This window comes from Ambystoma mexicanum, chromosome 4p (genome assembly GCF_040938575.1).
Source record: "Ambystoma mexicanum isolate Mex_15411 chromosome 4p, UKY_AmexF1_1, whole genome shotgun sequence".
In the NCBI taxonomy this organism is placed as follows: domain Eukaryota; kingdom Metazoa; phylum Chordata; class Amphibia; order Caudata; family Ambystomatidae; genus Ambystoma; species Ambystoma mexicanum.
In genome coordinates this window covers 801,412,453-801,425,878 of record NC_090927.1, presented here as the reverse complement: position 1 = coordinate 801,425,878, position 13,426 = coordinate 801,412,453, and positions in this window count along the sequence as shown.

The window sequence follows — 13,426 nt, the reverse complement described above, 5'->3', positions numbered from 1 at the left end:
GTATGTGTGCCATTCACGTCTAAGGGACCTTTCCATCAGGTGAGGCACTCACACAAATGAGTTGATAATCACCATCATCTGCCGACATATGATGGGTGTGATGCATTTGAAATGTGTACTATACATCTGGAATGCATCATGACATGTTTGCCTGATGTGCCTCATGATACACTGTGGTTTGCTAATAATGTTCACGGCTACTTAATGTCACCATGTACTTGTCCATCACTGCCTTCACCCATATGACCAAGGGCCAATGGCAATGGTGGTATGGTCCGCCCGTGATGGAAAACATTTCTGTGATGGGCTGGGTGTGTTATGGCATGTTGGAGCAGAGGTACTGTGGATGGGTCCTGCGCGACTCACTCATATGTTAGTGGTGGTAACTGATCGGTGATTACATAAGTTTCCTTGCATGCACCATTGCAATTATAAGTGTTCCTTAGAGATGCCTGGGCCGGTATAATGGTCTGTGGTGTACCTGTGGGGTGGGTGCAGTGACTGAGATTACCATGTGAGGTTGGATTTGCCCCAGGAATGGCTGCATGTCCCGTGATGGACTTTGCTCCGCTCATGTATTCCAGGCATTGTGCCTGCAGGGTGGTGCATCGTGGTACCCGTGGTTCATCATGTCCGATGTTGTGCAAGGTGCATGTGCTGGGTGGGCGCTGTGTTTGTTGCTTGCATTTACGCACAGCTGTGCAGGTATGCCACATCTGCATCCATTGGCTGTGTCGAACATTCTGTCAAGGTGATTGGGGTCACAGTTTTGCCACCCATGTCGTTGTGTCCCCCCACCCCCGGCAACACCCCTCATATCCCAGCCAGCAGACAGGTTGCCTATGCTTGGGTTCCCCCCCCCGGCAACACCCCTCATACCCCAGCCAGCAGACAGGTTGCATATGCATGTGTTCTCCACCCCCCCCGGCAACACTCCTCATTGCCCTGTTGTTGGACTTACCCAGCAGCCAGGTACGTTGTGCAGCGTGTCGTGCCATGTAGCGGGAATGGTGGAGTTGCACAGCACCATGGCATCATGTGTGGATCCCAGGAATCTTGCACAGAAATGCCTTGCATCGCACACCATCTCAACACTCAGGGATTGGTAGAGCTCCCTGTTGCGGTACACTACCCCCTCGGCATGCAAGACTACCAGCTCCACATGGGTGCAGTCGATGGCAGCAATTACGTTAGGCATGCCTGCCAGTGCATGGAATGCTATGTTGGTATCATTCACCTCCTCCATAGTCCGTGGTAAATATATGTGGTCCCTTCCATGGTTCAGGAGGGCATCTAGTACCTGGTTGAGCACACGGGAGAAACATGGTTGTGAGATGCCATGCAGCTGCCCCACAGTGTGCTCGTAGGTGCCTGTGGCAAGGAAGTGCAGCACAGACACTACCTTCAGCAAAGGAGGGTGCCTGTCAATATAGGTATGGTTGTGTTTTGTTTAGAGTTTGAGAGGTGAAATCAGAGGGATGAGTTTTTTTGTGAGTTGGTTAGTGGTGGTGCTCTATCGTACCTCCTCCACTTTGGCTATGTGTGGTACACGTCCTTGCCAGTGTTGCATATTGTGGTATGCTGGGGGGAGAAGGATCTACCTTCTATATTCTGTGCTGGGTTTTCTGTAGGGCTATTTAGTGGTGATGCCTCCTCCGCCCTCCCCATTGATCCAAGAGTGTTCAGACTAAAGGAGGTCTACACGGCCTTGGCCCCTGGCATATCCTGGTGTGCAGCCAACATCACCTTCGTGGACCCCTTGAGGGGGGCAGAGGCTCTTCCCTGTGCGCTTGAGCTATCTGGGCCCCATGGTTGTTCTCTTCGGTCGTCACTCTTTTTCCTTCAACTCTTATGCCCTCCGTCTGTGCTCCCATCTCTCTTGTTATCAACTGGTAGAGCCCTCCGTGGGAATGGATGCACCCGTGTCTCCCTTCCACTCTGATGTCTCTCCACCTCCCTGCACTTGTCATGGTACGGTCTAGTCCTCCGTCTTGCAATGTTTATTGATTCCGAGGGGTGTTGCTCATTCATTTTCGTCCGGTTGAAGAGCCAGGTTTTTAGGAGTTTTCTGAATTCTAGATGGTCCTTCATGTTCCGTATTTCTCTCAGGAGTTCCAAATGTTTGCAGCTAGGCAAGGGAATGCTGATTCTAGGTGTTTTTTTTTAATTCAATTTTATTAATTTTAACATCAGAAGTGAACCAAGGGGTGAATGCATAGTAGACCATACATAATTGCTTTATAAGAATATTGCATCACGCCCGAGCAACATATAAACAGCAAAATACAATGAGATATGCGTCCTCTTCTGACGGGTGAACAGTGTAACTCCCATTACCTCCCTCCCTCCCTTTGTCCTTGCTCGTAGCACTTCCAGGGCGCGGTGATCGTTGCAATGCTCTAGAACAGACGATGCAACGTTTATCGATGGTCATTGTTGTTGTCATGCGTTACCCGCTAAGTTTGTGACAGGCACGGGTATTAGGCGGTGTGGTTTTGGTTTTATTCTTGACTAGGACTGGGTAGTTGGAGCTTTCAATGGCTAGGTGATGAGTCTGTGGCCGGTCCCGAGATATAATGGGTTGTGAAATCACTCCAAGTTTCCTCGTGTCTCGCGGCCTTGCCATGGAGGGCTGCCGTTATCTTCTCCATTGTGTAAATATTCATGGCAATTTTCAACCAGTCCTTCTCATTTGGCAGTCGTGGGGATTTCCATTTGATAACTAGGCTCGCTCTGGCTGCCAGTAGCAGGGGGGACACTAGTCCTTTCGCCCTCACCAGTTCATCAGCTTCTTCTTCAAGACCAAACAGCGTCAGGAGGGGGGATGGTTTTCTTTCTATGCCATCCAGTTGTTTAATCCATCCCAGGACCTCTTGCCAATAACTACGCACTTTGGGGCACTTCCACCACATGTGCCAATAGTCAGCATACCTTCCGCAATGTCGCCAGCATCTTGGGCTGGAGGCTTGAAACATTTTAGACAGTCTGTACGGATCATACTGCCACCGGTGGAGTAGTTTCATGGCATGCAGTTTGTATTGGGTGGCTATTGATACTTTGGCCGGCGTTTCACAAATTCTGTCCCAGGCTTGTTAGTCGAATTCTCTATCAAAATCCTTTTCCCATTTTCCCTTGAGCCGGAGGCTTGGTGTTACGCTCACCTGGCTCCCACAGAGGCGTCGATCTGAACTGGACAGCTGCGGTCTCCACCAATGTGACGCGTAGGGCCGAGATGACGGACTGGACTGGCCCACCTAGCTTCGTTTGCTTGGCCCGTAGGAATATTCTTCTGCAAATGGAGAAAGGGAATTAACCACCCGTGGAGTTGGGCGTAAATCCCCCCACCCCCGCTGTTCTCCCCACAGATCATCTTTGATGTCCCCTCTTATAGTCTCATCTGATGGTTTGAAAAGATGAGCTCTCCATCCTGCATTGAGCGCAGTGGCGCGTTGATAACCAGTTGCTTCACTGGCTCGAAGGAATTGGTGAGTTCCAGAACAATATTGACTCCGATATTCCCAGCAAGACGCTGTAAGTATAAAGTTCGTAAGAGTTCAAATGCCTGACTTTCACTCTTGTCCGATTCCTTGCAGGTTGCAGCTTGACCCTAATGAAGAGTTCCTCGTGGCAACCGGTAGTATTCTGGTAAGGATTTGTATTTTCCAACACAGTTCGATAAAATAATGTCAATATGTAACCTGTTACTTTCTCCCTTATTCAGGCGCTGAGAGAAAGTATGAAGACTTGAGGAATAATACCTCCGTCGGTAAAATCAGGTAAGTCTATTGTGTGAGGAGGGTTCCCCTTGTTAGTTCCTTTGTTTCACCTTGCTGTCCTTTTGTTTCCCCTTAGGGGCCAGGGTTCGGCGAAGATGCAGTGGAAGCTGCGCCGACCCGAGAAGAGGAATAGTACCCCCGGTGATAAAATCAGGTAAGTCTATGGGAGGGTAACTAATATTCCTCTGTGTATTCCCTTGGCTCACCTTGCTGCTCTTGTCTTCTCCTTAAGTGCCGGAGTGCGGCGGTAACATACAGGAGGATGCGGTGGAATGTGAAGATGGTGCGAAGGCCGGTGAGTTCAGCGCGGCGCTGCAGCAGGCGAGGCGACGCGCATAAAATAACTTCTTTCTTCCAGCTCGAAGGGGCGATGGATCGGGAATTCAGGTAAGGATTAAAGGTATTGCTCTTGTTCCAACCTTTTCTCCTTCTTTCTCCCTTTTTCTAGGAGCTCCAAACTCGAGGCGGGCGTGGCCGAAGGCTGGATGCAGACTTGCAGGCACAGTGAGCGCTACGCTGCTGGATGCAGAATAACGTGAAGCGTGTGCTGCTCTTCGGGCGTGGTTTAAATAGCCTCCAAAGTAGTCCCAGGTAAGTATTCCTCCTCAGCCCCGCCCGAGTAAAAAATAATCCCTAAGTAAAGTAGTCCCTTCCAAGCCTCTTTTGGCTTGGAGCTCTTGCACCATGGTCTGCATCAGGTAAGTTTGCAGCATGGTCTGCATCAGGTAAATTTTAATCTATGAGCCTGGCGCTTATGGCACCAGGACTGACTCTCCATATGAGCCTGGCGCCATAGGTGCCAGGACTGGACCCAAATAGCCCCTAGCAGGGGTTGTTGGGCTTGCTTAGGATAACTTGATGCCTGCTTCCGGGGTTGCTGGACATGGTCTGGGTCCCCGGGGGTAGGCATCATGACACTTGGGGATTGGTCTTTGGTGATTAAGGCCTGGTACATGTGGGATATTAACCCCTTGGTCGTGCTGGTTGTGTCAAGGATTGTTTCGAAGGGTGTCAGGTCTATGCGCGTGGTGGCCTTCCATTCTTTTCTCGATAACACCCCTTTCAGTCGTAGGTATAGGAAGACTGGAATCGGGTGGATTTGGAGGGCTTCCACTAGTTCCGAGATCGATATAAATTTCTCTTTTCTCCACAGTTGGCCTACTCGCTCCAATCCAGCGTCAAACCAGGTTTGATGCCTGGGGTGTTTGGGGATTTTCTCGCGGATCCCGGAGACCAGAGGTGTCTCAGGGGGGAGGGCCATGTTGTTACTCCAGTCGTGCCCTTTCCTTTCCTCCAGATGTTCCACATAGTGCCCAATATCGGATGGTCACGCAGGCGTTTTGTAAGCTTCGATCTAGGGACCCATAGCCACTCCGCGAGGGTCACGTGGACCAGGTTATCATTGTCTAGCTGGACCCATTGGAGGTCCTTTCTATCCCGTAGGTGTGGGACCAGGATTCTCAGTTGAGTTGCCTGATAGTATTTTTCTATGTCTGGAAGGCCAGCTCCTCCCAGTTCCTTCGGAAGTATCAGGATATCGTACGGTATTCGGGGTTTCTTTCCGTCCCAGAGGAATTCCAGTATGGCTTTCTTGACCTGTCTAAAGAAGTGTTCCGGTATTGTGATGGGTAGGACCTGGAATGGGTATAGGAAACGTGGGAGGGTCACCATCTTGATTGCATTTAGGCGTCCCATCCAGGAGATCGTAAGTGGCTTCCATTTCAAGAGGAGATAAACTTCTGGGCAAATTCAGGCCACAGAGGACCACAAAAACAGTCATTGTCACCCCTAACCGTAGGGGTATACTGGTATACAAAAGACGGTTCTATGGGGAAGCAAATAACTAACAAGGCAGGGTTGCCCTGAGTAAATGATTAGATTGAAGGAGTCCCACAACAAGGTGGATGCTAGATCGAGACAGGTTTTGCCAACAGCCAGCCACCTTTCAGATGTTCAATTGCTTAGAGAGGGAAAAAATCTCTCATCACAATGGCTCCAACGCCATTTCATTAGTATGAATGATTTCAGAGCATCGGGATTTGCATCTACTACTTTTATTGACCCTCATGTCTCAAAACAATTTCCATACTGGTGGTTGTCTGGTAAAGGACGTTTCTTAAAAAAACAGGGTGATATAACTAATCACCGAGTTTGTTTGCTTAAAACAAGGATAAAGTCACTTTTCCTGCACTGGAGGTGCTAAAAATCCTATCTGATAATAGGTTATGATCTTGCATATCAAGATATCCCCTCCTTGTTTTTGGAGAAATCACAATGTGTCGCAGTGAAACCGCAACATATCAGGTCGACCGGTTTCGATGGTTATATGTGGATAGAGGCCATTTTCTTCAGGACATGAGGTTGCTCTTCTTGAAGTGACATCGTCACTCGCTGTCTCTCTCAATAGGACAGCAAGCGTAGCCTGGGAAGGCTACACAGAGTCCTGCAATAGGAGACATAAAAACAGTGCACGAGAGGGCATAAATAACCTCTAGTGACTCTGTTGTGTTGCAATATTTAGCAAAAACATGCACGATCATGTCTCTGTGGCTATTTTGCAAGGCATAGGTGCTGCGTGTACTTCGAAGCACAGCCACCTATCTGTGGCTCTTATGAATACCAGAGAAACCTGATTTCCAAAACGAAAAGCCAAGTGCTGAGAAAGCGAGTGAAAAGCCGGTATGTGTAGCGGAGCAAACCGTGAACGGGTGCGGATAACAACATGCACTGTCCCAAGCAGGTGCATGTGAAAGAACTAAGCAAAGTGAGCAGGGAAGGAGACAAAATCCTACCTTATGTGGACTCTCAGCATGACAAAGCGGTGTCAAAGCCGCTACAAAACCCCAGCGGGTTGTTTGGAGGAAGAGCCGGGGTGTTGCTTCTACAAATAAGCAGACAACAGCTCATATTAGGCGAGAACCCCACAAGTGCACGTTGTACTAATTACATAAATAAAAAAGGAGATGAAAAGAATTCTAGATCAAAAACAGAGCTTACCGGGTGAAGCCGTACCGAAGCTCTGCAAACCGGGGAGACGAACATCCGCTTCGGAGAGCCGGAAGCTAACTGTACGCCTCTTCCGCATGTGACATATGCGGAAGAGGCGCAATTGGTTGTCCGGCATCCAATGGGATCTCCGGACTAAGGGGAGTATCCATGTATGCATCACCACGGGTGTGTGCTGAGAAAGGCTTGGGGGAACCAGCTCCTTAGTAATCTACCAGGGAAACCGGCAACAGTGTGAGAATAAACACTGAGCCGGAGGCAAACAGGCAATAGAGGCAACAGAAAAAAGGGGGATACATTGGGAAAAGTGTCCGTGTGACGCCGTACATTGGTGCAGAATATGCTTCCAAAGAGATGGGATCAGCCTCAGAGGACATCGAGCTGAACACGTGTGTTTGAATGAAAACACAAGAGTAACTGACACAAACGGTAATCAATATTTTCAACAATGCATGTGATGTTCAGTGGACTACAGGTGGAGAGTTAGTAGTTAGTTAGAAGGAGTGACATCTATTTACAGAAATACATATGCAAATCAATCAACTAGAACATAGTGTCTCTATAACAAACTCAAGTAACTATATACCTGGCTCACACAACAACAAGTTTTGCAATCAGACAAATATAGCAATCGCGAATCACTGTATATCAAAAACAGCCCCTGACGAATCCCAAAGTCATTGTATATAAAGATGGCAGCTGGCAGTATACAAAAGCATAAAACAGAATGGCAGATGGCAGTTCAAGGACAACTAAGATGTTTACATGAGCCAATGATTTAGTGCTGTAAAACTGCAAGTTCCTGCCATTGCATAGCTTCGTTGAGGCCTCGGTTGCATGTTTGTAGGCGAAAAATCCACTTCTGTTCTTGTGTGAACAGTATGGCATGGTAATTGCCACCCCTCTTGGGCCATTTACATTTCTCAAGAACGGTCCACTTGAAAGAGTCAGCTGAATGGCCTTCTGCCAAAACATGAGGGACCATCGGTGCTGTGATTTTTTTAGTTCTGATGCACGATTTGTGTTCTATCATGCGCTTTCTTACTTCGCGTGCTGTCATTCCGACATATCTTAAGTTGCACGGACATGTAATCATGTACACTACTCCTTTTGTGTTGCAGTTCGTGAACGTTTTTTGCACCCACGGAGTAGTCCAGCCTATGTCAATAGAGGTACTACGTGCAATTTGTGAGCACATAGAGCATTGTCCACATGGACTATGCCCTGTGGGCAGAGCCTGATTCCATAGAACATTCTGCATTGCTCGTTCTGTTTTGACTCCTGGACAGATGGAGTTAACAAGAGTGTCTCTCAGATTACGTCTTCTTTTCAGTGCAAAGCATGGAGGTGCCAAGCTTGATGACCCTATGTTCAGAATAGGCAATAGATTTCATCCCTTTCTTGAGTTTATTGAATACTGGTGAATAGCTAAATACTGCTGTAATTGTATTGACTTCTGTGGGCTTCTGATGTTGTTCCAGGGTGCAGACACGTGGTATGTGTTTGGCCCTTCTGTAAGTATTGTTTACAATTCTCTTAGGATACCCTTGTGATGCGAGTTGATTTTTTAGGGTTTTGGCCTGGTTGGTATAGTCCTCGGTTCTGCTGCAGAGACATCTATATCGCAAAAACTGTCCAAAAAGCAAATTATCCTTCAGTGATTGTGGGTGGTAGCTGGAATAGGTGAGAAGGGCATTTTTGTCTGTCTCTTTGCGGTACACTTTTGAAATGAGACCTCCTTCTGAGGCTGTAATGGAAAGATCCAAGAAATGTGTGTGTGTCCTGTCTTGTTCCATCGTGAATCGAAGGTGGACATTCTGTCTGTTAAGCCAATTATGGAAAGTCTTGACGTCTTCCGCAGTGCCTCTGAAGATGACGAAAATGTCGTCGATATAACAACGCCAAGTTAACAATTTAGCTTGGAACGGATTGGTAGCTGGATAAATGTGTCTGATTTCAAAGGAATTGACATACAGGTTGGCCAAACTGGGTGCAAAGGTTGCACCCATAGCAGTGCCTGAGATTTGTTGAAAAAATTGGTCATTGAATAAAAAGAAGTTCTTAGTTAGGGCTATCTCAGCCAGAGATAAGATGAAATTTGATGGTACTCCGTGAAGATCTATTCCTGAGTCCAAAAGATTTTTCAGCATTTCCAAGGTTTCTTGTTGTGGAGTTCTGGTGTAAAGGGATTCGATGTCAATGGTTAGTAACCAGTCTAGTTCGGGGTTTTACAGTAGAGAGTCCAGAAGAATGAGCATAGCTGTTGAGTCCTTCACATATAATGTCATTTTAGGAATTTTGTTTTTGATGAAAAAATCTACATATTGGCTGAGCGGTTCTAAGATGGATTGTATGCCGGAGACAATTGGACGACCTGGTGTAGGTAGAATGCCTTTGTGTATTTTAGGTAAGGCATATAGCTCTGGTGTCCTTGGGTATTTAGGCATTAGGAAAGATGCTTCCCTCGGACTCAAAAAACCTTCAGCTTCCCCTTCCTCTATCAATGGTACTATTAGGGCCTATATAGACAATGTTGGATCACTCCGGAGGAGAGTATAGCTGGAGCTGTTATTTATTAGTGCTTCAACCATCCTGATGTAGTCATCGGTGTTTTGGAACACAATGGCGCCTCCCTTGTCAGCCGGTTTTATTGTTATGCTCTAATTTTTTGCCAATGATGTGATTGCTTCCAATTGGTCTTTGGTACAGTTGTTATGTACAAAGGGGATGTTTGTTTCTATTTCTGTCAATTTTTTCATCAAGGCTTGTTCAAATGTGATGGACTCGGCCGTGTAGGCACTTGAGGGTACGCAGAATTGTGATGGTGGTCTAAGGCCAGTAGCATCTTTTTGTACATTGGCCTTGTCTTCGAAAAATTGTTGTAGCCGTATTTTTCTCATCATCTGAGAGCATTCGATGCGGGTTTGGAAGGGGTCATATCTTGCTGTTGGTACAAATGAGAGACCCTTTCGTAGCACTTCATCTTCTGATTTGGTCAGTTGATGATTGGATTGGTTAACAATTAAGGTATTAGAGGCATCATCGCTTGACCTCTGCTGCGCGTGACCACCGTTGGTTGTTGCAATGTTTGCCACCTGGGCCTGCGTTGGCCTCTGCCACGTTGGCCTAAAAAAGGAACCGCAGAGTTATTGTGCTGTATTGGTGTATTGAATTGGACTCTTTGACCTTGTCGGCCATAACTCCCTGAGCTGTTACTGGAATTTGTACTAGAATTGGACCATGATCTGTTTTGGCCTCTTTGTACATTCTGGAACCGTAGTTATGTTGCATCACGTCTTGCTCGTCTTGCCTCATCAGTAAAATACTCTTCCGTAACATATGGGTAGACTTTTACGTGAGTAAAATTTTGTAGATCCTTCTTCAATTTAGAGATTTTCTTATTTAGATTGGTGTCTTTGAATTCTTTGAGAGTGGTTTCCAGTAGAGACATTTTAGCTGTATATATCTCTATTGCAATCTTCGTTTTAAGAGAATCACTTTTTTGTGTGAGTTCAGATGTTAATTTTTCCGTTACGGCCTTGGCTGTGTTGATAATTAAAATCAGCCAATCCCGAGTACATTTATTGGCAATAAAAGACCAATCCTTCCTAAATTGAATATTGTCTAGAAAGATACGTGGCTCAATACGAATAATCAAGCCGTTAGGGGCAGCATGTGCTCTGAGATATTCAGTCATTAATGCATCATGAAGCTCTGATCGAATAATTTTCTTTTTAAGGATCTCTATCTCATTCCACTCATCTGAGTTGGTAGTACTGGAGGTCAAGTCAATACCTAAGAGTGACGGATTAGCCAGTATGCCATCAACAAGCTCCTCTGCGAATGCTAAGTAATGACCTTCTGCCATCATTAAGACAGATGGCTCTTCTGTTTTGTGAATCAACGAATTGTTGTGCCAGAGAGAAAAGGTGAAGAAACTGAATATGAAGAGAGAAAACAACAGGTTCCAAAGGTAACTAGTTCAGAGCAACCTCACGTCCTGAAGAAGATGGTCTCTATCCACATATAACCATCGAAACCGGTCGACCTGATATGTTGCGGTTTCACTGCGACACATTGTGATATCTCCAAAAACAAGGAGGGGATATCTTGATATGCAAGATCATAACCTATTATCAGATAGGTTTTTTAGTACCTCCAGTGCAGAAAAAAAGTGACTTTATCCTTGTTTTAAGCAAACAAACTCAGTGATTAGTTATATCACCCTGTTTTTTTAAGAAACGTCCTTTACCAGACAACCACCAGTATGGAAATGGTTTTGAGACATGAGGGTCAATAAAAGCAGTAGATGCAAATCCCGATGCTCTGAAATCATTCATACTAATGAAATGGCGTTGGAGCCATTGTGATGAGAGATTTTTTCCCTCTCTAAGCAATTGAACATCTGAAAGGTGGCTGGCTGTTGGCAAAACCTGTCTCGATCTAGCGTCCACCTTGTTGTGGGACTCCTTCAATCTAATCATTTACTCAGGGCAACCCTGCCTTGTTAGTTATTTGCTTCCATGTCAAGAGATCAGCTTTGAGGGCGGTGAGAAGTTGGGGGAAGTTTGCCTCGTATAGCTGTGCCAGGTCTCTTGTTATGTTGATCCCCAGGTAGCGCAGTGGTCAGGCCAAGGTTTTCGAGTTCTATTTGCTGCTCTGGGGAGGGTTCATGGAGTGGAAAGAGGATGGATTTGGTTCTATTGATTTTAAAGCCAGAGAGTGTCCCGTATTATTCTATGAGGTGGATCGCTCGTGGGATTGATGACAGCGGGTTTAGTACATGAAGAAGGATGTCGTCTGTGTGGAGGGGCAGTTTATATTCTCTACCATTTACTCGGATTCCCTCCATGGCAGTGTCCACTCGGAGAGCTCGGGCGAGTGGTTCCAGGGACAGCGCAAAAAGTATTGCCGAAAGGGGGCAACCTTGTCTCGTTCCTCTAGTGAGCGGGAACCAGCGAGGAAATCGGGAGTTCACCCTTAACGAGGCTCTCAGGGTCGTGTAGACAGCTTTAATTGCTCGTCAAAGGGTGGGGCCTAGGCCGATTTGCTTCAACGTGGCCTCTAGGAAGCGCCATTCGACTCTATCAAACGCCTTCTCGGCATCAATCGACAACAATGCTGGCATGTCCGGGGATGTTCTGGTCTCGTGTATTAGGTGGAGGGTCTTGCCTGTGGAGTCTGCACCTTGTCTTCCGAGGATGAAGCCGACTTGGTCATTATGGATTATTGAGGGCATGTGTGACTCTAGGCGTGCCGTGAGAATCCTTGTGAAGATTTTGGCATCAATATTCAGAAGAGATATCGGTCGATATGAGGCACATTGCTTGGGGTCCTTTTCTTCTTTAGGTATGACTGTTATCAGTGCTTCTGAAAAGGATTTGGGGGCCACACCGGAGATGGGAATGTTGTTGAAGAGGTCAACCATGAATGGGAGCAAGGCGTTCTGGAAGGTCTTGTAGAATCCTGCTGTGTATCCGTCGTTCCCGGGAGCCTTCCCGGCTGGGAGTCTCTTAATTGCACCCTCTACTTCTTCCGCCGTAATGGGGGCGTCCATGGCTTGTGTGACGTCTGACGGGAGGGACGGCATGGACACTTTGGACAAATAGTCCGTGATGGCTTCTGCGTGCGGTGCATCCTGCGAGGTGTATAGTTTCTCATAAAAGTTGGCGAAAGTTTCAGGGATTTTGGGGGGCGATGGTCGTGGGATGTTTCTTCATCATATATAGTGGGCACCCACCGCTCGTGGCGCTGGCCGCGGAGTCTTGCCGCGAGTAGAGCCCCGGCCTTAATTCCATGTTCATAGTGTTTTTGCTTCAGGCATTGGAGCTTGTGCACAATGTCCCCTGTTTCCAGTTGCCGTAGTTCTTCTCTTTTGGCGGTGGCTTGTTCAATCTTATGTAATCTACCGGAAGTCGCAGATTGAGCCATGCAATCTAGTTGGGTGATTTCAGTTCTAAGTCTACTTTCAATGAGTTGGCGTTCCCTTTTCTTAGCCGCTCCCTCCCGGATGAGAACTCCTCTCCAGGTGGCTTTGCCTGCCTCCCAAACTGTGTTTGTGGATACGTCACCCGTATTGTTGTGTTAAAAGTAATGGGTGATATCTTGTTCCAATTGATCCCAGAAGATTGGATCCTTAAAGAGCGATTCATTACAACACCACTTGGAGCTCTTCCGAGGGAGAGCCATTTAGTCGAGAATGACTGTCACCATATCATGGTCTGACCACGTGACCGCAGATATGCTGGATTCTATCATTGCGGTGGTGAGTGCAGCCATCAAGTATGCATAATCGATCCTAGAGTAAGTAGCGTGCGGCGTCGAATAGAAGGTGAAGCCTGTTCGAGTCGGGTTCATATGTCTCCATGCATCCGTAAGATTATAGACGTCCATCAGGTCTGCAGCCCGGGAGCGGGCACCGCCGGATGGGAGGGTTGCGGAAGGGTTGCCTGTTTGCCTATCCGCCTTCGGGTCCATCCAAGTGTTGAGGTCGCCTCCTAGGATCACTTCACCCTCCGCTTCGGTCATCACCTTGGGGATCATTTGTTGGAGAAACCGCGATTGGCCAGTGTTGGGTGCATATATGGATGCGAGCGTGATAATGGCGTCTTGTATCTTGCCAACCAACACGATTGCTCTGCCGC